Below are 27,219 nucleotides of genomic sequence, written 5' to 3' on the forward strand. Positions count from 1 at the left end.
TTGGATGAAGAACCACAGCTTTTAGCAGTGTGCCATCTGCAGAAGGATGACTGTATGCTTCTTTTGCCAACAAGGAACATTATTCTTCACGGTGCTTTTTGTTTTCTTCATCACTTTTTGGCCTGATTTATTTTCTCTTTCACATCTTCTATCTGGTTTCTTTCTGACCTAAGCATCTGCTGAAGACACTTTATTTTAAATGATAGTATCATTGATCACTTGTCTTACTCATTTCATGGCTGAACTGAAACTTCACATTAAATTTTTATAGGTCAAATAATCATGGAATTGTAGAATGGTTTGGGTTGGACCCTTGAAGATCATATAATTCCAACCACCCTGACATGAATTATCATCATGATGATGATTCTGAAGTCCAGATCATCTTGTGAACATGTGTGGTTCCCACTGTTTTCTTTCTGCTGGTCATTAATTAGTGAGCAAAATCTCAGTGTTTTATTTTGCATTTTGTTCTTCATGCTAATATGTTGAAAACCGAAGTTTTATTTTATTTATTATTTATTTTCAATGAGACATGCAGCTACAGTATTTACTTTGTCCTGAGGTGCTGTAAACTGCAGAGCTTTTCTGTATTGAACTCAAGTTCTTTCAATGGCTCCCAAGCTGGCAAAGCAGAGATAATTGAAATATTTGAGTGAACGCAGATTTTTTTTTTTTTCTTAGCCAATGGACCAGCTCTTTGTGATCGATTTTCCAGCCACTTAAGTGTATGTTACTCACTGATTAGGTAAAAGTTGCCTATATGACGAAAGACCAGAAAATTTCAGTCTTGGGTCATAAAATATTATATTCACCTTAAAAAAAAAAAAAAGTTTATATGATGATAAATTATATTTGTACATCTCTCTCACTATTTTGTTCAACATTATTAGCATGTAGGTTTTGACTGAAACCCTATGTATTATTTTGCTTGGTTGGAATCCAACTTGCAGTGAGTCAGTTGCTCATTGACAAGGTTAACAACTCTTAGAATGGAAAAGAAAGCTGATAAACTACTCACATTGTTCTTGCACTCTCTTTTATAAAACTGGCTTGTTCTTATTGATCATCTTTCTAATTCTAAACCATAATTTGCACGATTTACAACTACATTGCTTTATTTTCTCCCCATTGTCTCTTTCAACTTTGATTATACTCCTAACAAAAACTACTTTTGAGAGGCTTTGTTTAGATTTGGTTTAGAAAATGAGTGTAGGCATACAAATATAAGAGAAAAGCATAGAAGAGCTGTTGTGTAATTATTGTTCTTTTTACATTAGATATCAAAATGACCCTTCTGTAAACAATTTAGAATAATTTCAAATGTCATATTTGTCACTGAATAATTTAAAGGAGAACATTCTCCTCTAACCTCATAGAACCTTCCCATCTTGAAAAACCCAGACCAAAAAAAAAAAAAAGGTACTTAAGGACTTGGGGTTGTCTGCATTTGGTAAATTTCTGAAATCTCATTCTAAGCTTTTTGTTGTTAGGACAGTGAATATACAGACCTGGGAGACTTCATACCTGTCTCCTGGGGTAGGGTGGTAGCTCATGGAGCTGGGAGCACTATGAGGGTGTTGGGTCACTGGACCAGGTTTCTCAGAAGAGGTGTGAACTCCCTGGAGGTAATGCAGGTATTCAAGGCCAGGCTGGATGGGGCTTTTGGCAACCTGGTCTGGTGGGAGGTATCCTTGTCCATGGCAGGGGGTTGGTGTTTAAAGACCCTTCCAATCCAAACCGTTCTACAGTTCTATGTCTCTATGATGTCCAAAACTGATACCTTATTGGTTTATAAGGAGAAGAGTGATTGAGTGGTAGGAGAAAACTGACAGTTGTTACTATGGTAAAGGGACTGCCTGTCATATCGTTTCTGACTTGTATACACGTGTGCTAAGGAAAGAGAAATAATGTTACCCAAGAGCTCTCTTATCAGGAGTCACTCCTTCTCTGGCACAGAGGTTTTCATGCATTTTCAGCAGTGAACTAGGAGTGACTACTGTCTGCTGTACATTAAGTAGTGCTGAAAACATTGTGAGTATAGGTGTGAAGGACTGCAGAGAGGATATGGGCTATATGATAGTCTTCCTGTGCTTTGATATGGTGTTAAAGCAGATGAGGATACTTGTTGCAGAGACATAGTGATATTACTTAGTGGAGCAGGGTTAGCTGGTTGGGTGGGTACTGACTACATCCTGTGGTTTCTCAGGATCTACTGAATATTAATAGAAACAGATATAATATCACCAAGTGAACTGCATTTGAGCAAGTTTCATGGCACATGCCCCATCAATGTAAAATTAAGTTTCTTGTCTTTACTGTTCACTGATCAGAGAAACTCATGCTTCAAGCAGATCTGAAGATGCCCCTTTGTTTATTTCTCCAATATCTCTTTTTATTTTACAGGTCCACTATATGCACAGGGCATCCAGCCTGCATTGATCTCAAGGCCAGTAATGAGGTTTGCATAATCTCTCCATAAATTCATTGCTTCCCTATCTGTCTTTTGAGGAAAATTTACTTAATGCTTCAGCCACATGTTATTTGCTTCAGATCGAGATAATTCTGTTCTGCTTTCATTTGACATTGAGAGTCCTATCATCAAATAGCTGTGTATTTTCTCCTCCTCCCCCTCCTCATTCTCTTTCATTCTCTTCCCCCTCCCCTTTCCCCCCCCCCCCTTTTTTTTTTTTTTTTTATTAACAGTTTTACAAAGCCATATTAACTTCTGGTTCTTCTACCTCCTCAGTAATTATTTCCCATTTCCTACTTGTATATTTCTTCTCCCTTAGCTGATTATAGCAGTTAGCATGGAATGTTTTATTTCAGAAGTGACTATTTGATAACTACCACAATGAAAATAGTAGATCTGGAGTTGAAATGCATCTGCTGTTAGGTAAAGGGTGACAAATAGTTCCTAGTTTTTTCTAATCCTTACTATACATTTTATTATAATAAGACAGGAATTGCAGTTGTTCAGTGAAATGTTTAGAAAGTTTAGTAGCTAATGGGTATGGTGAGAGAAATTGCAGACATGGTCTATTTTCCAACATCTTGACAGTTTTATTGCTTACTGGTTACCATAGACTACTTTTTTCTTGTCATTCTTGAAACTGTCTCTCTCCTATGTTATGTCTCTGTGCCACACAAGGTTACCTACTATGTAGAAATTTGGACACCATTTTAAGCTCTTCCACCTCACCACACATCTAGGAAAGGGACATAAGTAGTCTTCATCTTAGGGAGGATGGAGTCTGACAGAAGCTTTGATATTAGTAAATCACTTTATGTTGTGAACAACTTGAAACAACCTAAACTCATACACACAAAGTAACCTATTAGCTCCAGAGCTCTTCATTTGTTGGAACACGGTTTGAAAACAAGCTAACAAATGAACTTCAGTGTTTGGAGAGGGAAAAGTCTGTTAATCACTTGTCTCTGCTTGGCATTTGCACATGTTCAGCTATGAGTGGGTCTTGATCTTCCCACATATAGCTGTGCAGTTGCATCTTTTTTTCCTCATCATTAGGCTATTACAATAGAAAATCTTATGCTGAACAAGCTACTTGTGTGTTTGGATGTTGTTTTTGTTGCTATTTGTTTTGCTGCTGGATTACATGTAATATCTTACTGAAGGATTGCAGTCTTTCTTGGTTATATGCTATGGGTTGTACATTGAAATAAGCCCTGGGTCTACACAGAGTCCCCAGTCCAGATGAAATCTCCTGCTGCCTTTCCCCAGCCCTGATGTCCCTAATTCTTTGGCCCTACTCCAAGGTAATCACTCTTCCACTCCACACACTTTACATCTCTTTGTTTTTATTTCCTAGTTTTTGATGTCTTCTGGTGTTCACCTTGCATTGCTTTCATATGCCACATATGGCAGGCAGGAAGAAGTGGAGTTTGACTTAAAGAACATGTAATGGCTGGCATGGGTTGTATAGTTGATATAGTATTTGTCAGTTGGTGGAAAATGGTTCTGAAAAACTCCTTGAGGTCCTTGTTGCTCCTTCTTCTGCCTTCATGCCATCAAAGCATGCTTAGGTCACTGTTTATAATTGTGCTTTTTTCTCTTCTCCCCAGGATAATGTGTCTTGGGAACCTGCAGTTCAAAACCTGCATTTACTTCTTAGGTTAGAAGTCTTATTTTATTCAGAATACTGCAAATTCTGCCTTAATGCAGTTTGAGTAGGTGTGTGCATCTGTAAGCATTAGAGTCCATAACTAGTTAACTAGTTATTGTACAGAGCTGTAGGGCACGTAGCAGACTGCCGTAATGTGAAGAAGAAAATCTGTATTTTTACCTTATGGGGTGCAGCAGTCCCAATGCTTTTTTTTTTTTTTTTTTTTTTTTCCCTGTGGAGCACAGGGGAGGGTGTTACTATTACATGGTGAGCTGCTGTACAGCACTGTTATATATAGTGACAGCAGTAGCAGAACTTGATTTCTGATAGCAATTATGTTGCTTTCTTACATTTGATATGTAAGTATATGCTGTATGTACATCCATCTCCCTCAGGGAGATATTTGGTGAGTCTTGCAGAAGTTGGGAGTGTCTAGAACTCAGCATGGGCCAGATGTGCCCTCAGTGAATATTACTTTGGAGGATCCACAGAGGGTTTTCCTTAAGGAAGCTTCTGAAGACATAGAATCAGAAACTGCCCATTTAGGATAGTTTGAGGATGTTTCATATCACTACAGAAGCAAAATGCAGATACAAGGGGTCAAAAGCATGCCCCACAGTAGTATTGAACCTGCTTGTCAAAATAACTTACAGCATGGGTCTTTTGGGCAGTCACATTAGAAACATTAATACAGTGTACCTTATAGTTAAGATTTTTTTCCTGCCTTTTATGTCATAATAAGTAACTAATGTAACTATTTGAATAGTTACTGAACTCATTTTATACACAATATACAGCATTTTTTGCCAACAAAGTAATGTGATTTAACAGTTGTGCTTCACATTATACTTCTCTGTAAGCTGGAAATCTGGAAGATAAATAGTGTGATAAACATTGGAGAGGCACCAAATTCCAAGAAGATTACTATTGCCTCTGTTATGTAAAACTAAATGAAAAAAAAATACTATACAGTAACTTTTCCTTTAAATTGACAGTTAAGGAAATAGTAAAACATGGTTGGATGGCAATCAGACTTTCTCTCTAATTATTTTACTGCTTCCTTTGTCACAGATGCTATGATTAGATTTCCCTTACAGGAATCCTTGTTACATCATGGCTGGGTGCAGAATTCCCTGTTCACACCAACTATTTATTTCGCAAATGTTGGTCAGTGGCTTCTTTTTCAGACATGCTCACTTACCTCCACCCATTAAAAAACAGTCATTAACTTTCCTATCTTTCCAAAGGTGATGGCTTTGAGCTTTCCAGTTGCGATGGCTTCAAGCTTTCCAATTGCAGTTGCCTTTCTTCTGCTGGCAGTAGATCTGTAACTTTTATATCAGTCTGGCTTGTTCAGTTTCTAGCGTGGAATAGATTATTATTATTATTATTATTATTATTATTATTATTATTATTATTATTATTATTATTATTATTATTATTATTATTATTATTATTATTATTATTATTATTATTAATATAATAATAATAATAATATTAATAATAATAATAATAATAATAATAATAATAATAATAATAATAATAATAATAATAATAATAATTTAATAAAAAGGAAATACTTATTCTTGAGAACCAGGGTCCAGCAGTGAGGTATTGTTACTTTAAGTGATGCTGACTTTTCCTGGAGGGTTTCAACACCAGGATGCTCATTGGCTACCAGACTAATTGCTTTACACTGCAAACGATGCCCAGGGGTGAAATAACACAAATACTGAGGCAAATTTTCCAACATGTGTTCTTTAAAATTCCCCCCAGAGCTGAAAGAGTGACCTTTGGTGAACAAATGTTCTTTCACCTTCAGTGTTCAAAACTATTAATGTTTTAGTATGCTTACATGATTAATTCACAAGCTTTCTTTTCAGCACAGTGATTTTTGGACTCTGCCTTTCTTGTGGCCTCAGATTTGAGGCAATTTGTTCTGTAAGCCTGTCAATGGTTTATTCAGCACAGCTATGTTTGATTATAACTCTAATAGTTACTAAGAGTTGCACTCAGCTACTTTGGCTTCAGCCTGAGCAGTCTTTTGAACAAGGAACCTTTAGCCATATTATTCTATAATGTTGTTTTTTTGCAGCTGAGATGAAGAGTTTGTAGGCAGGAATTGAATATTGAATCTCCCATCAGTGTTGCTTGTTAATAGTTTTGCACTACAGTATGTGATGTGTCCTTCATATTATAAAGCTTTCTCTTATATTGCAAGAATTTAAAAACCAGCAAGGAGGAAAGATCCTCCTCCTATATTATTATTATTATTATTATTTCTTTCAGCTGGAAGACAAGGAACCTGTATGTGGATTTCTGCCTCCTGGTGCTGTAGAATGGCTCTGTACCCTTTGATAAAATGTTTCCACCTGCCCAGGTTTCATTAAGACCTTGGCAAAGGAGTCATGGGATCTCTCTTCGAAGATCAAAAAATCAGAGTTGTGGCCAGGATATTTCCTTGGCTTACTTTTATGCTGCCAATAATTCACTCTTACTCTTTGACCAAGATGGTGATGTCTCTAAGCTTTATTTCTTGAACAAATCTGAATAATTCCCTTTTCTCTCTTTTTTTTTTTTTCTCTTATTATTTCTTTCCTTCGTCATTTTTCCTTTCTTTTCCTTTCTTTTCCTTTCTTTTCTCCTACTGTTCTCATTTATTGGACATCTTACTCCATTGTCTTTGTTCACTCAGTGTGTAGTCAGAAAGAATCCCATTCAGTTAGACTTTGACTTTATAGATTCTTGTGTATTTCCCTCTAACCTTCACCTGTGTTTTGCCGAATAGTTTAAATCATTGGTGAACGTGATGTAATTTGCTTCTTATGAAACTAACTTATGTATCTCCCCAACCCCAGAATCAGCGATGTCTGTATCTGGTAGTGACTTTCTGCAATGCAGTATCAGATGGTGTATAAAGTGTCTCTTCTGTGAGAAATTCTGAAATAAAAATAAAAAATAACTCCAAGCTGAAATAAGCCTTTAAAGTGTCTCATGGATGGAACATTTCCTTCCGTTTGTTTTCAAAACAAAGTGGATGCTGGGCTTCCAGTCAGCACAAGGATCCTCAGCCCCAGCCCAGGCATCTCACTGCTTATTGCTGCAAATCTCTTGAGCCTCAGTGTCATGGTAAGTGGGATGAAGAAGTCCTCAGTGCTCTGCCCTGTGCCTCTTGGGTCCCAGCTCTGTGGCTGCCTGCAAGGTGGGCTGCTGGGCAAGCAGGCAAACTGGCAGGGAACCAGGCAGCTGGTTTCCTTCTAAAGATTTGATGAAAATGAAATGTACCGTGGGAACATGTTGATTTCATGGAACAGGCATTTTTCTAACGGAAAAAATTTAGGTTGGAAAATATCTGTCCGACTCTAATTGTAATGTTTCTCTCCAGACCATGGTTTTGACTTTTCCTATGGGAAACCAAGGAAGCCCCATCATTGACAATGAGGGTATTATTAAAATTTGAAGGGATAAAATCTTTGCGTGTACTCTCTGTGTTACCTATCCAACCCCTGCCTTCTTAGACCATGATGAATAATCCTTATTCATTTAAGCATTTAGAATTTACCGAAGTGAACACTTTACTAGAGGCTGTATGAGTGTAAAATACATTACATTCTCCACTTGCTGTGCAGATACTTATAATTATTCAAGTCATTCTAATTCTGATGGCCACACCTTTAAACCTGGTGGCACATCTCCCATGGCACCATTACCTCTGTGCTTGGCATCCCTGCTCCAGAGGCAATGGCACAAGCAAAGAAAAAAGCGTCCTGTGGATCTTCTAGGCTATTTTGAGATTTGGGTTGCATATGGTGCAAGTCAGGAGAGCAAAATGCAAATTCTCCTGACAGCTGTGTTCACTTGTCCCGCTTCCTCTCCATACAGATGGCTCACAAATGCTGCAGCAGGATTAGGAAGGGGTAGGGCCTGACCTGTTAGTTAGTCTGGGTTGATGAGTAGGGTGGAGTGTCGTCTACTCTTGCAATAAAGCAGCAGTAGGTTTAGGAAACTTCAGTGACATATGGAAACCAAGATTTTCTGTTGGGAGTAGTTTGGCTTAGATGAATCCCACTTCAAGAAATGTTTTGGGGGAGAGAAAATTTAAAATTGATGAGACATTCTGTTTTGAGAATTAAAACTGGCTTTCTAGGTCAGTGTTTTTGTTTAAAAATGTAACCTAATTGCAGGATGATGGGGGGGGCGGGAGGGCTGGAAGGAGTAAATATGGCTAAAGTTAAAAGGGTGGTGAACAATACATATGTTTCTACTTACCTGGAAAATATACATTTTCAACTTTTTTTTTTTTTTTTTACATGTCTGGTTGGATATACATTATTATGTCTTCTTCTAACGAATTGCATGAGGATGTGATTTAGCATTATATCTCCCCGATAAAACAGCTTTAGGAGTATGGCAACCGAAGCATAAATCCTGAACAAGAAGCAGTGCTTTAAGATGTGTTCCAAAGCAAGTCCCTCTCCAACCAGATGCTCTTCCTGTGCATTTGCTTATGAAATAAAAAATGTAAAGATTATGGTAAAGGAAATAAACATAATTAGTATGTAAGAGCAAAGAGAAGCAGGCGACTTTTTATTTTATTTAAATTTATTTTTCTTCAGCTACTGCCAAACAATAATTGTTTTCTGTTCATTGGTTTCATCTGCTTTTGTTAAGGAGCCCCACGGCCTAACTTTGTGAGAATGCAGGTGTGCTCCAGAAACAAAAAGGCACTCCAGTTTGAAGAGAGGGAAGGATTTCTTTTCTTTCTTGGCTGATAGTGCTTTGCCTGGCTTGAAGGTAAGCTGCAGATGTCTCCCCTCTTTGCACCTGTGCTCCAAGTGAGGCTGCTGGGAGGTGAATTCCCATCTCCTGCGGCTGTCCGGCACCATCTGGGGCTGCTGTGTTGCAGAGAAAGAGGCTGGCTCTCAGCTGGCTGTGGAAAGAAAATCACCTGGGAGAGGAAAGGAAGAAGCAGCTTGAGAAACTGCAACCCACGAAAGATTTCAGACGAAAATGAATATATGTGCTCAGAGGTTTAGCTAAATACTGTAAAAATTGACTTGTACATAACAAAACTCTCCAATATGAAGAGATCCATGGGCTGTCTAGACTTTTTTTTTTTTTCTTCTAAAAAGCAAACACAACCACACATAACTAAGTAAGTGCAAAATTCACACATGGATGATGCCAGAACATAACAGCATTGCATGGAATAAACGCTTCAGTAAGGTTGGTTCTGGTTTTCCTTAACTGTATCCCCTGTGTGATTGCTCCTTGCAAACACAACAGATACACATCAACATGTGTGATCCTTGCTCCTTAGCAAAGGACTGTTCTGTGACACAGAAATGCTATATTATAAGATCCTATCCCACTGTTCAAGTATGCATTGAAATAAATAGCATAGGGCTACAGTACTGCAAAAGTACATTGATTATGCCTAGGAATTCTGCTGTGCTCTGAGAAAAATTGTTGTGGAGAAGTCTCTGAGAAAGCCCCTCCTGTAGCTGCGCGTGGAAAAGACCCATGGGTCAAGACACCTCATGAGCTCTGCTTCCTGGATTGGTTTCTGAGCACCTTGTTTTGCACAAGAAGCATGCCAAGCACTTTTTAACAGCCTGACATCGATGATGTTGAAGTTCCAGTGTGTGGGCATGCTCCCAGGTGCTGCTTTATTTACCAATGTGGACACAGCTCTAGTGTTATTTTAATCTCCCGTGCCAAGTGTAGGAAAGATCATTATAATGGGAGGGCTTTATCCTACTGAACCTTCTTTGCTTTGCTATAAAGGCATTGCTTCATGTCACATCTGTCAGGGAACAGAGAGAATATGATTCTTTTTCTCTTCCCCTTGGTCTGCTTTGTATTTGAAGGTTATTAACATATCTCCCACCAGTCTTCTGAAGACTGAACAACCTCAGTTTTGTCATACTTTCCTTGCAGGTCATGTTTGCTAGACCTCTACTTATTTTCATTGCTTCCTGCCTTTCCTGAATAGGTACATAACAAAAATGCTTGTTCTGCCTGGGAGAGCTTAGCTAAGTGTTGAGGACAATATTGATAAAAATAATTTATATTACATATGATTATCTTTCACTTTCCATGCAAGAATTGAATGGTAGAACTGTTATTGGTAATGTTATCTAAACCTTGACTTGACTAGACAGGATATTCTCCTGATATTTGATCTCCCTCCTTTTAACGGAGCTGCAGTAGGGATGCTTCTGAGATCTGGAAACTGTACAATTCACATTATAAACACAACGTGACTCCACTTCTGAGGCATATTTTTACATTAGCTTTTTAACCTTGATGCTCTACGACAAATTAACTTTATACAGAAGTATTTTATGTACCTAATGTTTTTCATTGTTTCAGACATAGTTTCGAATTTCCTCTCAGTGGTGCAGGAAGGCTTTGCAGAAGAACACTCATAAGTTGTCATCCCAGCCAGGGTGCACTGAGCACGAAGTCACTGGGGGAAGTAAGCCTGGCGCCGTGGTTTGACATGCATTAGACCCGTGGTGATGTGGAGACTGCACACAGCTCTGGGCCCTTCCTGAATTTTCCTGTTTTACATGCCAGGTGAGAAAAACAGACGTGCTCTGCAGAGTTCCCCATGCAGAGTTGGGAGCTGTGATGTAAGGTGGAGACAAGGTCGATGGGTCTTCTTGGAAAGCACCAATGGGATTACATTTTCTGTCTGTGCTTACACAACCTATTGTGTCTGCATCTTTGCTGTATTTGAGCTGCTTCCCCCCCTCAGCTACCCTCCTTTTCAGTAACTGGAGAATCTCACATGCTTCCACTCTTTTATTACACATAGCAGGAGCACCTATAACATCCCCCATCACCGTTTCTGGGAACACTCCCTTAATACTTACAACCACAAAGACTGAAATTTCTTTCACAGAAGCCAGTTTACTGTTTGAAACATTTTTGTAGACATTTTTAGCTACCTAGCAATATCCAGGGGATCTAGAAAGTTCCTAGTCTACACAGGCTGTTAAAAATATGCATGTTCCAAAGCAGTAATACAATTTCAGTTAAAAAACTTTCTTTGACAGTTCCTTCCTTCCTTCCTTCCTTCCTTCCTTCCTTCCTTCCTTCCTTCCTTCCTTCCTTCCTTCCTTCCTTCCTTCCTTCCTTCCTTCCTTCCTTCCTTCCTTCCTTCCTTCCTTCCTTCCTTCCTTCCTTCCTTCCTTCCTTCCTTCCTTCCTTCCTTCCTTCCTTCCTTCCTTCCTTCCTTCCTTCCTTCCTTCCTTCCTTCCTTCCTTCCTCCTTTCCCATTTTTTTTTTTCCATTTTCTCTCTTTCTTTGACAGGTTTAGGAAGAATCATGAGGTAATTTATGATTTTCAAAAAGGATAAAAATGAGGTGTATCCTTGAGAAAACACCTCGTGTAAAGATTACACCAGGTAACAGAACATTATTCATATTTTTACACATTGAAAGAAAGTAATTACAGTTCCATAATGTTGAATGTTAGGTTGTCTGTTGAACGCAAGTCCTATTTAAACTACTTACACTTGTCATCTTTCTGTATAGCAGCAATTCTTATTCCCTAAGTCCAGAGGGGCTATTTCCTCTGACTGTCATAGCACTGAAGACAAAGGGAAGCATCTATTGCCTTATGCATTTCAAGTAGTTTCGGTGTCAAAATCCATGTTTAGCAGCCAGAATCCCTGATTCCAAGTGTGGAAAGTGATATTTGAGCCCAAATGGTGAATGTGGAGTTCCAAGATGAGCTTAAGAAAACAAAACACTAAAAACCATTATTGAACGTTTCAGTCTCAGGAATCTGGGAAGATGAATCTGTTCCATAACTGCTGCATGTTCCAGGGACGCAGGAGAGCCATGAGTCTGAAGTTGTAGGAGTGTTAATAAAAATAAATAAAATCCCAGTGTTTTGGCAGCAGCTGAAATGGGACAAAGTTGGAGATGGAATGGATTCCTGAAAGACCCTCTTCTCCTTGTGGAATGATTCACATTCAGATGGTCTGGCAATGCTCTGGGCTTCTGACACTACTTTAAAAAAAAAAAAAAAGCATGTTTTTTCTTTTATATGTGTTTCTAGTGGTTTTAGAAAGGCAAAGGGCTTCAAACCTATTGCTTCTTACAGGGAAAATGTCTTTATGTTTCTTCAGAGAGATGAATAAGGATATCTTTGCCAGACTGGAGACCAACAGCATCAGCAGCTTGATAAAACTGGGGGATAAAGACAGTTTTCATCTCAGCCAGTATAGATTGCTGTCTCCACAGCTGCAGACTTTCAGTCATTGATTTCTCTTCACCTGGTTGTCAACAGCAGCTCAAGTTTGTTTGGAGATTTGGAAATAAATTCTTGAGCCTGACCGTGCAATCTCTCTTCATGAGAAAATATTGCCCATTGCACCTGTACAGCACAGTCCCTGCAGACCAGGGAATGATCTGCAAAGCAGGCAGTTGGTCCAACATGCTATAAACTGCAATTCAAGAAAGGAATGTGTTTGGATATGTAGTGCTCAGAGCAGCCCTGAAGAAACACTTATGAGACAATGCAAGGGGCTGTAGTGCTTCATGGAAGTGGGGTTTGCTTTTTTGCCAGAAAGAGCATCGAGAGGTAAGGGAGTTGTACAAAGGCTGTGTGCTTTTGGATTGAATCCTGTTCTCAAAGGGTGTTGAATGGATTACAACTTTGTATCTGGTCTGTTGTGCAGTTACTGCAAGCTGTGCTGGTCCTGAAATTTTCACGGCAAGTTGGTGAGCCAGAATATTAAAAAGTCTGAAGTGTCTGTCAGGCATAAAAATTCATAAAGCACTGCTTGTATGCCTCCTAGTAGCTTCATTCTAGTAGGTGGGTGTGAAGTACCCAGTGTTGGGCTGTCATTGGGACTGCACTGCTTGGACCATCTTCCCCACAATATGTTGGGAGTACCTGCAGTTCAGGACAATGGATGTTACAGCAGCCAGGCACATACACAAGTCTTCACTCTCAAGTCTTCACTCTTCCTTGCTGTGTTTTCTGATGACCATAGGGAAAGACTGACACAGGTGAAATGTACTGTTATCTCCATAACATCCCATAATTCACCTGCTTCAATAATAGTCTCCATGCAAACAATGCATCTACATCTTTTTGTACAGTAACACCAGGGCAGTACTCTGTAATCTTTTCACTAACTAAATAACGAGAAATAAAATTTACTCTGTAAATGACTTAATATAATTAATGTGCTAGGATAACTTCCCAATTAAGCAGTTGACTAAAATGAATAAGTATTAAATGACTCAACAGTATGCAGAGGAAAATGTTTTTAGCAGGTTTCTGAGAAGTTATATTCAGGATTTGCCTACAGGGCAAAAAACATATTCAGAATTTCCCTACAGGTCTCCTAAACAGTTGACTTTACTGCTGTGTGTAGAAAATGTGGAATCGTGATAATTGTTCACCTTCTTCCCAACAGTGTAACTCCATAATTTCATGCGGGTTAAACTAAAAATAGAAGTGTGTGTAAAGAAGTAGTAATTTTAAAAAGTTATTTCCAGGAGTGTCTAAGCTTTTTGCAAAAGAAACATATAACCTTGCTGGTTTGGAATTGAGACCTTGAGTATCAGCTTTTCTTCATACATTGCTTTAGAGTTTTAAATGCACATAAATTGAGTGCAAAGGAGAAGATCTACAAGTGTTTTAGAACTATTCAGCATTTCAACAGTGGTTTCAATGCTCTCATTAGAAGTGAAAATCTGGCCCAATATCTCAGCTTTTGTGATTTGATTTATTTCTGTTTATTTCTTTCTTTATTTGTTATTATTTATTTATTTACTTATTCTTTTCAGGCAACCAAAGAGGCAAGGGACAGGCTGTTTGAGCAGTCGACCCTTCCATCTCAGGTTGGTCCTATGGACCTCTCATTTCAGTTGCATGCCAATACGTCAAGAGGATCCGTTTGCTGGCCTTTGGCTATAGAGGTCTACCGAATCTTACTGTCAGCCACTACAAGCTGCTTAACCCCATAGTGTGCGGACCTGTGCTTCAGTGGTCTCATGATTGCGGTGCTGGGCTGCAGTAACTCTGTTTTGGCTGAACTTTTCGGGGGCAGTTTGACTGCTTTAGCACAGCATTTGCTGGGATTAGCAGCACTCCTAGCTCTCTGATCCTGGTCAGAAAACTCCCAGTAAAGCACATGCAAAATAAAGTAAATACTTGCACCGCTTTTACAAAATGCACTTAGAGTAAGTTTTTCTTTCTACTTCATTTCTTAATTCTTTATTAATCTTTGTTTCGGTTTTCACAGAGGAGAGAAGGGCTAGGTTGCTAGATTTGCTCTAAGACATCTTAAAAAAGACTTCGAGTGAATGTGTCCCACAGGGTGTGATAAAATAAAATTCAGTACGCTTTAGGCCAATATAAACTCTGCAAAATTGAAACCTTTCGTATTGTTGGAATCATCAGTGGAGAAGCTTTCCAAAAGTGCCAGGAAATGGTTTTATGTATGTCTGATTAACCCTGTCTGAGCAGCACAAGCACTAGAAGCTGATTAGATAAAATGCTGGTCCACACTTGTGGCTTACCTTGTTTTTTAACTGGGTTGAGAGCAGAACTACAATGCTCTGAAGTTCACACCTACAGGCATCAGTGCTTCTGATTGAATCACAGAACCCAGCCTTTGCAGACCCAGGTCACCAGTGAATAAGGAAAAGCCTTGCTGTGTTTGCTGCTACGCCGCAGCACTCACAGCTATGGCTTTTGCTTGACTCCAGGGTACCTCTATTGTTACACCAAAGATGAATTTGGCCTATTCTTCACACAGTTGCCGAAGTTTTTGTTTATCTGGCCTCCCCTCTTATCAGAGGATTTGGAGTTTTTCTTTTTTGAAGAGTTAACCTTTTGGCATGCATTGCTGCTCTTTAGAGCCAATAGCCAATATAGCTTGAATTACTCAGGGGAAAAAAAAGAACTAGAAACAATATAAAATAGAATCTTAACTGAACATTGCTGATGGTTTCTCCCCAAAAGGGCAGATTCTGTCATATTCCCTGGACTGTGTATTCTCGTGTTTTAGGAGCAGCACTGCCTCTTCCATATGAATTTTAACAGCCACTCTGTACTTCTTTTGCTGCCATTCAGTAGTCTCAGATTATTTGTTGCTGTACAAATGGTAATTTTAGATTTTTTTTTAATTTTTTTTTACTAGAAAAATATTATTCTGTTGTGGTTGAAGGACAGATTAATTAAATTTATTCTTTCAACTCCTTCTTAGGGAAATAAGATCATGAGTGCCTTCTTTGAGTGGAGAAGGGAATAGATATCAAAAGCTAATGTTACTGTATTTTGATTTTTCTTTCTGGGTAGTTCTTTGGAAACATTTTGGCTAGTGAGCTAAAGCATCCTGCTTTCTTTGCGGCTGAGAGAGCAGGAGTGGAGGTTTTATTTTGGCAATCATATTCCTTTCCTAAGGGCCTCTTGCTGAGTTTTGAAGTTTTCTCTCCCCTCGTAATTTAGTAACTGCATTGACATCACTGTTGTTTTATAGGTCTAAAGCGCAAGACATCAATAAGAATAATAAGTTATTTTAGCTTGAAACTTGTGATTTTTCTCTTTACCCATGCAAATGGTGTTGCATTATTTGGTTCTGATTAAAATATAACCTGAGGTTTGATATCTGTACTTAACAATAATGCACATTTTCAGTACTATTTCGTGTACGAAGCATATAAGTGTTTAGTATAATAGAATTTATAGAATATAATATTTTGCTAGAAAATAATATTTTGCTAGAATAGCAAACTTTGAATTCAGTTTGATTGATTGATTAATTGATTTTTAAATGAGCAAGTTCTTCACCACAAGGGAGTAGCAACAAAATGTTATAGCATTCGCTTCCTGAAATTGCTCCGTTCTTGCTATCAGATTGCTGGTATGTGAATGACTGTAGTGACAACATGTAAAAGCAAGTGAGATTCAGAGAAGGAAGCAATGAACTTCAGAGGCTCTCTAAAAAGCTCCAGCCACATGCTTCTTGTCGTGTAAACAACAATCAAACAGTGCTTCTCCGGGACATTATAACTCTGACTGCACTTTCCCTTCCTTTTTGTCTGGGTGATTTATGAATACATTGACAGTGTTTACTGAAAAGGTCCCTTCTGTTGCTGGCAGCTGGTTGTCAACTCTTTTTTTTTTTTTTAATACTCTTGCCAAGTGGTCTCTCTGCTTTACAGAGCATCACCTGGGCTTCTCTGAGCTAAAGGGAAGGCAAATGCTAGGAAATTTGGATATGGAGTTTTTGAACAGTTGTCAAGGGCAAAAAAACAGTGACTTAGCCTACTGCAAATAGTTTGTGAAACTTACAAATAAAAAATAAGAAACTGCAATAAAATTACAACTGATGTTATTGAAGGGTTGTGTTAAGATTGTATTTGATGCAAAAAAAGTATGAGATGAGACAAGTGAACCAGCCACAGTATGTTCCTAACTATTAGGAAAAAGAAGATAGCTGTATCTTTTCCAGTAAGAAATTTTGGCCAAGGCCCATTCTCTGGCTCTGAGGAGGAGTTGCTTGATACTTGTGATTCCAAGTGGTGGAGATCTGTGCTGTCCATTGTGGAGGTAGACAAAGTCTAGTTTTCTGGATTAGATGTAAGCTTTACCACCTTTGCTACCATTTCTATCAAATCTTGGGATGCTGTGTTCTTCTATGATCCTTCTGGGACTGAGCCCAGCAGAGGCAACTAAGCAGCACAGTTATTTGCATAATCTCTGGCTATGTTCTAAAATCCAGGTGGCTAGTGAGCATGTAGTCCTGGTGGCCTGCACTTCTTTGCTCTCTTTCTTCCAAGCCTGTTCTTGTTTTCTTTCCTCTCCCCATTGGAAATTTCTCCCCTTTTTCTTCCCAGATTGGTGTTGCAGATGGAATTTTCTGAGCAGAAGCCTCTGAAAGCAGCACTGTGGGGAACACAATGGCTGTATGGTACACAATGGCCAGCTTTAATGGCTGATGGATATGCTATGCCTGTTGCTTTCAAGACATGCTACAAAAACAGACAGCACTAACATCAGATACTGTCTTTTATTTTTACTGCTCTTTTCCAACAAGAATGGCACTGATGATGACTTTAGCCTTCAGCTGCTAAGCACCTTTTCACTCTTTCCCGAAGTGTGTGGTTAATAAAAGCAAGTTGAGTGTGCTCATTTTTTTCTCTATCATAGAGGAAGAGATGGACAAATCATTAAAATGAAAGCCACAATAGTGGTTCACCTCTCACCTGCTATAGCTGAGTTGTTTCACTTCAATGACATACTAAAGACTTTCTCTATAACGACAATTATTGCTAAGTCTCTGTGGTTCACATCCTGAATGGCATTTAACGTACAGAGCCAAAGGGTCATTTGACCTCTCTTAAGATCTTAATTTCCATCAGATTTCACACCTGTGCTCCTGGGAAGACGATGTACTATGTCTGCATGTGGTACAAAGTATACCACAAAACACTGCCGTAGGAAAGCTTTTATTTGATAGTCTAACACAGCTACCATAGGCACTCTTGCTGTGGTGACATGGAACTCAGAACAATACACATTTTAAAAATATTTTAAATCTGTTAGTCTACCTTTCCACACTTCCCCAATTAACTCTTTCAGTTTTTCCTTTTACAGTGATTTCTATTTGCAGTTTTAACATGTAACAAATCTAAGCTGTTGAATACTGTAATTGATGTATACATATACTGATACATATCAACTATATTACATATTACATATTATATATTATACATATATATATATATATCCTGGCAAAGCTTGGCACTATTCTTGCATTTACCTTTTTTATTTTTTTTTCCCTTTCCATTCCCCTTTCTTTCCCCTTTGCATTAACAGCATCAATGCCATCTCCAAAAAAATACAAACAGTGAAAACTGTGAGGGCAAATTTTTCTTTGTGTGGGAATGCGTTGTTGCCACCATCGAAGTCTCTTTAAGTCAAGGAAAAAATCTGACAGAAAAATGTGCTTCCTAAGCAGAAAGAGGTTACATAACAAACGTACTTGATAATACCCTGTGGAAGAAATTTTACCATATTGACCATAGTGAGAGAGCACAAAACCTTACATCACCTTTTGTATGAAAAAAGACAACAATTTCTTATGTTTCCATTGCTAAGTCCCTGATATTAAAAGGAGTTAACACACAAAACCCTAAATTGGTAGAACTCCTACATCTACAACTCCACATTTTTCTCAGCACAACTAGAAGTCCTGAAGTTAGAATAACTTGCTTAAATGGTGAAAATTTTGTGATTTTTCAGCATTTATGTGTTACTGGCTTTACTAGACCAACTGTACCTCTCACTTTAAAGTGTTGTAAAGCTGTAGTAATTGCACTGAGTTTGGAAGACAGCCAAAGATATTTACAAGTCAAATAGAGGACTTGGCCCTGATTAGCTGTTCACTGCTGTGCAATCTTCATTATGCACAAGATATGGGAAGCAAAGTTTTGTCAGTTTTGAAGCAGGTTGAAAAAGAGGAAAATTTTCCTGGAGACAAATGATGCAGCCCAGCACATAATATCAGTGTTCCCAACATTTTATTAGCTCTGCTGCTGAAAATTTAGGCAGTCCATGTTGGAGTCACTAAAGTGTAGCTGGGCATCAGAGCAACTTTTACAAAGGTGTGGAAACTTCTGGCATCTTGGAGATGATGAAATTTATAGATGTCAATGATGTGGAGAAAAACAGGACAGAGATAAATAAAAATTTCTTGATCTGGATTCAATTTTTGTCTTGTTTAAAGGAAGAACAGTGAGATATCAAAGTGACATAGAGTAAATGGAGCTAAAAACAAAGTGAGAGTACTTACTATTAAAATGCTGTCTTTTAAGAGTCAGGGAATGATCAGGAGCTGAACAGGATTAGGAACAGTGGTAGGAATGGAGGAGTCAGCAGGCAGGCTGGGAGGGAACAGAATGAAGAGAGAATACATGTATGTTTAGGCTGGTGTTCTCTGTGCCAACTTGTAGGTGTTTGTCAGCTAGTGAGATAATGCCACCTTACTGGAGAAACAGGGATTCTCTTACAAATTCATTTTAATTCTTGATTGGTTTATGAATATTGTCAACCTGAGATAATTTGTGTTTATTAGGTGTGAAAATATATGTTTTTAATCTCTATGGAAATTAAAATTCATATTGAAAATGATTTGAGGAGACATTTTTCTTAATAAGTTCCCTCATGTATAGCACTCAAAATCGAGTAAGATTATCAGGGCAACTTGAGGTAGACCTGTGTATTTAAAAGTTTTTTTTTTTTTGTTGTTTTTGTTTTTTTTTTTTTAGTGTTTTATTAATCTGATATGTATCATTACGGGCATTGCACACTGATTATCTTTCTTCAGTAATACTGCCCATAAATTTGCCAAAGGTTGATAGCTATCCTCACAAACCTCTTCCCTCTGACTAAAGGGTTCAGATTTTCTTCCTCCTCCACTTCTCTTGTTTGTAACCAGATTACATCCCAAACAGCTCATTGGCAACAGTTTCTTCAACGTAAGTGTGAATGATTCCAAATAGTACATATTTTTATAGTTAGCCTTTTACAATTGGTGATCAATTTACTAATGAACAAGTGGAATTGCGTGCAATATCACAAATGATTTTCAAATTTAGAAGAATAGGTAGAAAATGCATGGACCATAATAAATAATGCTTTTATATTTTGCAGAAGAACAACCTTTCCATTCCAGTATTACAATGAGTTTTCTGCCCTTGCACTTGTGTGTCTAATTATTCATTTTATAGGGACTCCATTACCTGGTAACCCAAATCATTAATAATGTTGTGTGCTTGCTAAATCTGCAAAGCATTATGGTTCACTTGATAGTGTGTCAAATACTGTTTCCCTGGATGAAAGCTAAAGATTAATTAATTAATTGATTGATTAATTTTTGTTACTGTTGCTTTGCAAAGAATGTGTTTACTTACAACTTAATTATTGCATTTAGAAATGGAAGTTAGCAAAAAACATTTAGATTTGCTATCTAAACTTAAGTTCAAAGGTTCTTGTGACTCAGCTTCTTTCCTCAGTTCTAGCCTCAGTTTGGATAAGCAATTCTAAAACAGAAGAACTGATGCCCTTAAAACCACCGGTGGAGTTCAGCATGTGTTGAGTAAAATGTTTTCTTAAAAAGTGAGCTCATAAAATGATGGAAAGCAGATGCTTCAAAGAAAGGTTAACAACACCCTGTCCCTACAAAAAGCTTAAAGACTATTTGGAACAGGATGTTCAGTGTCCAAAATACAAAGTTGTGACTAATATTTGTCACTTCAATTTCAGAATGTAAATCCTTTCACTTCTCAAAAGGCTCTGGCACCTTGCAGTCCAAAGTCAACAGGCTACTTGGCCCTTCAGTGCATAATTTGAAAGCCAATGCTGTAAATTCATTAAAATCTGGGGATCTGCAATGAGTCACAAGAATAAATAGTACTTGGAATTTGCAAAATAGTCATTAAAAGTTAATTGATATGTACATTAATATTTTTATTGAGTTATTCAATATTTATACTTGAACTCATGACAATATTAACGGAGAATTAAATGTAACACTGAATGCTATTTATTCTCCTAACAATGGAAAAATTTTCTGGTAAGGTATGTGCAGGGACCAGAGATGTTGAGATAAGATAGATGTTAAAAAAGAAATACTAAATGGTTTATGTTTTGGTTTTACTTTGAGCTGTCCCATGTACTCATTGAATACAATTACAGTGGGACCAGATGCTTTCTCTTTTCAACCAAACTCACAAATTGCTGAAGTGCCAGCCGGACAGTTCTTTCTTCCTCTCATGAAAAGAAAACTCAAAGGTAGAATATGCAGTCAAAGCAAAATAGTAAGTAACTTTGACTCCATTGTGGGAAATGTGGGAAAACATTTGAAAATGTTCAAGCACATAGTATGACATTTCTCCTTTTTTTTTTTTTTTTTTTTTTTTTTTCCCCAGAGGTGACAGATTTTTTTTTTTAATACCTTATTCAAAAGAAAATCTTTTCCTCTTTGTTTTTGGAACTGTCATCTTTAATGTTAAAACTGACCAACATTGTATTTAAAAGCAGAAATAAAGGAAACATAGAAATGGTTGAAGATTCTGGAAAACAAAACACATTCGTCCACTAAAAAAAACAAACACCACCAACACCAAAACACCAACAGTCATTTCCATAACCCACCCTGTAAGCTGAGGCTTTTAGTTGCTCGTTTTTATTTCTTTGAAGAGAACCCAATGGTGACAAAGACCAATGAATTCAGCAGATTACAACTGGGATTTTAGCATATATGGTCAAGTTAAACCACAACAATGATGGCTGGTGATGAAAACTTTTACACAATATATAACACAACTTGCCAGTTTATGAATAAAAGGGACTGTGGTAGGTAACCACAGAGTAATTCCATCCTAACTGAGTAAATGCATTCAGAAATGAAAGAAAAGGCAAGAAAAAAAAAAAAACTGATTACAATTTATATTTTCATTTGGTTTCATTTTAGTGAGACCAACTTACTTCTAATATGACCTTTTCAGTGATGAATACCACATCCTACACTTTCCTTTCCATGTTACAGTGTCCATCTGCATTGTGTTAGAAAGAGCACCATATAGTTTTGGCAGTGTGCTTAGAAAAATTTTCAACTAAAAGTAGAGAATTCAACAACACATCATAAACAAAGATAATCCTTTTCCCTGCACATGTTCTCTCTCCAGTATAAAAGTGACATTTTCTTTACCTATGTTTTCATGGTTGGAGAGGGAGAAATTGAGTTAAAAAGGGATGTGCTTCTTTAATAAAATGGTCCATATCTTCAAAAAAGTAGTATTTTCATTTCAAATTATTATGTGAAGATTAATTAATTGATATGCTTATTCATACCCACTTCCAGACTCTTGGGAAGGAGAATGATAGAAATATAGAAACAACAAACAAACAAAGTATGCATGGCTTTTGTGCCAAGGTGAAGAAGAAACGTAGGGACAACTTAAAAAAGAGGCTTTTTAAAGCCCTTTTAATGGGTTGGCATTTACTGACATTGAATCAATTGTTCTTATTACTTTTCATATCATTCTCTGGAATAGGATGGTGGGGTAGAATATCCCTAGGTTCAGCTTTCACTATCAAAGCATATATCAAAGCATAAATTTAGGAAACTGCTTGGGCTGAGATATTTATCTCTGAAATAGATAATCTTGGCCAGGATACTTTTAAGTTTTTACTGGCCTTCCAGTGTGGGAAAATGAAGTAGAGACTGAAATGAGAAGAGACAGACCTTATGTAAGTGGGGACTGTGGGACCTTACTTGCTGTCTGTACATCACGGGCCAAGAACTGCTGACAACTGAAACTCCTTCCCAAAACTCCAAGGATCATGGAAGTCTGGTTTATTTTTATTTCCATATCCTTCTATCTTGTCTCAACCCTATCACTTTTGGAAATGAAATATTGGGCCATTTCTGGAGAAATTATTCTGAGGAGAAGCCTGAGATGTCTGGGCATCATGGGGTTGGTCATAAAGGACAAAGTAATGCTCATGGGAAGTCACCTGGCCAGAATGAGGTGTGTTGTATCTTGAAGTTTAATTGCTGGAAGGTATTTATGTCAATTCAAAAACCTGGGAGCAGGCTGGAACCTTATTCATGTCTAGAGTCAAGTTCCCAGGAAGGATTTTAGCATTGGGTGATCCTTCATATTCTCATTTAGGATAACACATGACGATATGGGTAGTCTTCCCTTTGTGTCAGTGAGAGATTTGGTACATTTTTGAGAACTGCTTTCTCAGAAAAAGTCAGGAAAATCTGAGCTGAACAGGTCTCATTCTGCTCAGCTGAACAGGGCTTTTAAATTAACTCCCTTTGGGACCCAAGGTCATCATTTTGGAAGTCATCTGCAGTCAGCAACTATGGTATGTTCTTCACTCTTTTCATTGTGGCAGGCCGGAATTTAGCTAATTTGAAAGCATGGAAATGACAGATTTTTCTATTCTGTTATTACATTATTAGAAAATTGTAGTTTGGGAACTAAGACTTTCCTTCTTTTTTCGTGTTTGAAAGGCCAATGTACATGACAACATAAAGGAAACCCCTGGTACAAGACACTGCAGGTGGGAATGGGGCTGAAGCTCAACAAAAGATCACGGAACCTCCAATTTTACTGCAAACTTCAGGAAAAAAAAATTGTTTTCTATTTGGAAGGGAGAACAAAAATATATGACTAATGCTAGCAAGTAATACCATAAGGAGAATGGTGTACTGTAGTAATTATGAATGTACTCTAAAAAATGGAAACTGGTAACATTTTGTGTGTAGTAAAACAAGTCTTATTAATGTTGGTTAAGACTTCTGCCTGCCTGCCTGCAACTATAAGTTTTAACAAGAAAGCCTGAGAATGTCTATTTATTATTTAAAACACTTCTCTGCTTCCTCTTTCCTACTGATTTAATACTAATATACAGTTATGTTCCAAGAGCTTTACTCCTGATTTATACTGGGCTAAGCAGGAGAATAATGAAGCCAAGATCCTAGTGGAAGATATGAGATGTAAATCAGTGCCAGTTTTCTGCTGAGATAAGCCTGAAAGGTCTGGAGGTTATCAAAGAAATGATTTGACTGTGGAGAAGACAAGGTTGCACAAGCTGGGCTTGACCCAGGCCTTACCTGGTACTTGCTGGTCTTGCAGTTTTTGACAGACCCACTGGCAACAGTCTGGGAAAGAAGTTGAGGAATTTGAACGTTTAGATGGAGCAGAGACAACAGCTTCTGAACTGCTGCCTCTTGAGAAGGTGAATGGGAGGGCAGCTCTCATTCCTAGTGCTTGTGTGAACATTTTTCCTCCTCCTGCTAGTATCTTGCTAGTTGAGAAGGCTCACTGCTATGGGTGCTTGCATGCAACTGAGCTCTTTTGGGGAAAAACATGAAGAAATGTAAACCTTCAGAACTTTGTAGGAACAGGTTTCACCTTACTTCCAACCAGTGAGATTTATATATATATATTTTTTTCTTTTAACTTTTATCCCTATCCTCATTTCTTAATGGTTTACTCATTTTTGGAATGGACAGGACTTTGCTGTCCAGCTCACCTGTGAGAAGCTGTTTTCTGCAGCCTGACAGGTTTTAGAAAGAGAATTAGCACATGCAGTATGAAAGGCATAAAAGTCAAGTCATACAAAGCAGGTACTAAATCAAGGACTCTTTGTACCAGATGTTTGCAGCCTCTGCAGCCCTTCATCTACCTGAAAGTGCTTTACATTTGTACATTTTCAGCCGTTTATTTATTTATTTATTTATTTATAAATCTGACTGCATTCTACCATTATTTTTTGTACCAAGAGGAGACTATATTTGTAGTATTTTCTTCATTGAAATGTCCTTTTGATCATAATTATCTAGAATCATAGAATTATCTAATTGACACTGCAAAGGAGTTAAAAAGTAGTAGTGTATCTTAGACTACATAAAGCTTTTGTTACAGGCTTTGCCATCAGCTTATTCATATGCAACTTACACTTTTTTATCTCTCTTTAAATGTTCAAAAGTAGAAGAACAAGTGTCTTCTCTTCAAGTTGACTTACATGTTTTGAAATTCAAGATCAATCCATCGGTATGGTTTCTGCATCTGTAACGGGAATGACATATCTGTGCTTTGCAATGCAACCCTTTTGACATCATGCAATCCTGATTCTGTAATGAGGTATCTGTTACAAGGATGAAAAGCAGAAGTGTGCTACAGGGAGTGAGAAGGATCTGTTGACCTGGAACCAGTCAAATCTGTGGAGGCATTTAGGATGAGAACATCAGAAGCCAGGAGCTCTACTTAACAAAGCATAAATTAAAACTCATGAGAGATCAATTTATTAAATGACAAGGCCTGTGTAGAGCATCTGTGATTCTTACTGTAAAAAGCACTTTAACACTCTTAAAAATGAGACATGTCTCAAAGAAAGATCTAATGTTTTTTGAGGATTTTAAATTTCAGTAGCAATCCACCTCTGCGTACTTGATTGACTACCACTGTATATTGTAAGGAATTCCATGCCCACACAGGTGGCAAAACAGAATTAATATTTACATTTCTTAGCTTGAATGTGTGAATTACAATCTCCTTGATTATTGGTGCAGTTATTTTTTATTAACATTTATCATGACCTGGAGGGTACAGTACAAACCTGTGATGCTTTAGGAGTTACTGGGCGAAGACTTTATTGTGGCATGCATCATTCTAGGGCCATAACCTTGGGTTTAGCAAAGGTGGTTGAACTTTGGTTTGCTATTAGCAGCAGTATTGTTATAACCGACTTTCGTCTAAGATTTAGATGGAAAGACCTGTTTTCTATCTGGTAGCATGAGGGTATAGCAAAGATCTTCTAAGGCTTCTGCATCTCTTTACTACAAGTTTCTGGCAGGCCAAATTGTCATGCTGGCTTGCAGGTCAATCTCCTATAACCATTCCCAAAACAACTGTTAGATCCATTTTGGCTGTATTTTGCTTTGCAGTTCCATGAAATCAGCATGATCTATTTTCTTTTCATCAGTTATCATCAGTGTGAAACAGTAACACTGATACTACTTGAATTACAATGGTGTAAAATTGACCTCATAAGAAAAAAAAATAAATCAGGATTTGCATGTTACCAGTATCACTTAACACTCTTAGTAGGGAATTAGTATGGTTTGAGAGGGCAGCGTATGATCTGTTACCTAAATCTAATATACTTGAGCTATTGGTCATGCAACAATGCCTCTAGACAGCTTTCTCTATAGGAGGTAATTGAAGAAGATATCTGTTTTTGTACATTTTGAGGGAGGAAGGAAAGTGTTTTTTCCACTTTTTTTTTTTTTTTTTTTTTTTTTTTGGTATAGTTACATTTGTAAAGATATTAACATGAAAGTAAATACATGTACAACATGCACACGTATTTTATCTGCTGGTAGATAAGATATTAACAACATTTTTTTTCTGAGCAAAGCTGGTAGTCTACCTTTTCTGTAAGGACTTTCCCTTATGAACCTGAAGGAAACAGATAACCTGTATGTCTTCTTTTGATTTATTTTTGATTTATTAAGAAAGGATTATTTCTGATAGAACTGAAAGAATAGGACAATAATGAGAGCACCTGGAGCTGCAATGAGAGCACCTGGACTGAAAAATTAACTGGCTTAAAAAAACCAAAAACACAATCCATTCTTTATCAACTGATACACAGTTTGCTTTGTTCAATGAGTTTTATATATTAGCAGTACAAACAAATCATTTATGCGAATGTCCTTTCTCCAGCAGTCCTTGGGCTCACCTTTACTTGCTGGGTTCCTTAGAAGAGAAAATGTTTTTGCTGTATTTTCTTTGCTTTGTTGAAGATTTCTCTAGGAAACACAGTGTTTTCAAGTCCTGCAAAAAAAAATAAATAAATAAATAAAAATGAATTGTGGCAACTTAAAGGGGAAGTGGCAGCTTTTGAAGGGAAAAAAGCAGAGCTCTAACAAGGCCATTTTGTGGTTGGTGGATGTCTGTCTTACAGCCCTACCCTCTCCTCTAACAGGCATGCCCTGCCTTACAGACCACTAGCAAGGATGGTTGCCCTTCAGCATGCTGACTGTTTCCAAACTTGTTCCTGGGCTGATGTTGACAGCAGTGAAGTTTTTGGTCAATCCAAGTATTAATCCAGTTGCCCTCTATGGGTTGTGGTGCCTCACAGCACAATTTGCCTGCTAACATTTGCTTCTCCTTGCAGAGCAGTACCTGAAGTGGGAGTCTCAGCCTTGTGCTGGGTCTCATCCAGAAACTTAATGGTGTGGGACAAGCTCAGATCTTCCAGGGCTGGAGAATGAGTGCAGTCTTTAACTACTGACTGCAGAGTATTTCACTAAACAGGAAATAGAGGCTAGTAGTCTGTAATTGCTGGGAACTGCCCTGTTCCTGCAATATAGAGAGAGGTGAGGCTGGTTTAGTGGGGACTGTTAGTGTTAGGTCAGAGGTTGGACTCGATGATCTCGAGGTCTCTACCAACCTAGAAATTCTGTGATTCTGTGATTCTGCTGGCTGAGGGTCTGCAAGGGAAAAAAGACCAGCTAGAGAAGAAGGTAGG

The 27,219-nt window shown here is 37.8% G+C and overlaps 1 long non-coding RNA gene across 2 annotated transcripts; it reads right to left on the minus strand.

The window, feature by feature from the left end:
* Positions 1–8,767: 8,767 nt before the first annotated feature.
* On the minus strand, positions 8,768–26,525 carry LOC137848508 (uncharacterized). Of its 2 annotated transcripts, none has more exons than XR_011091398.1 (5): positions 26,428–26,525; positions 24,709–24,752; positions 23,795–23,842; positions 18,956–19,046; positions 8,768–9,072 (listed from the first exon to the last, which is right to left on the minus strand). It is a non-coding gene; the product is annotated as an uncharacterized lncRNA (long non-coding RNA). The 2 variants fall into 2 exon arrangements; XR_011091399.1 differs by lacking the exon at positions 8,768–9,072 and adding an exon at positions 17,664–18,156.
* Between the last annotated feature and the right edge of the window lie 694 nt (positions 26,526–27,219).

Source organism: Anas acuta, chromosome Z (genome assembly GCF_963932015.1).
Source record: "Anas acuta chromosome Z, bAnaAcu1.1, whole genome shotgun sequence".
NCBI classification, from domain to species: domain Eukaryota; kingdom Metazoa; phylum Chordata; class Aves; order Anseriformes; family Anatidae; genus Anas; species Anas acuta.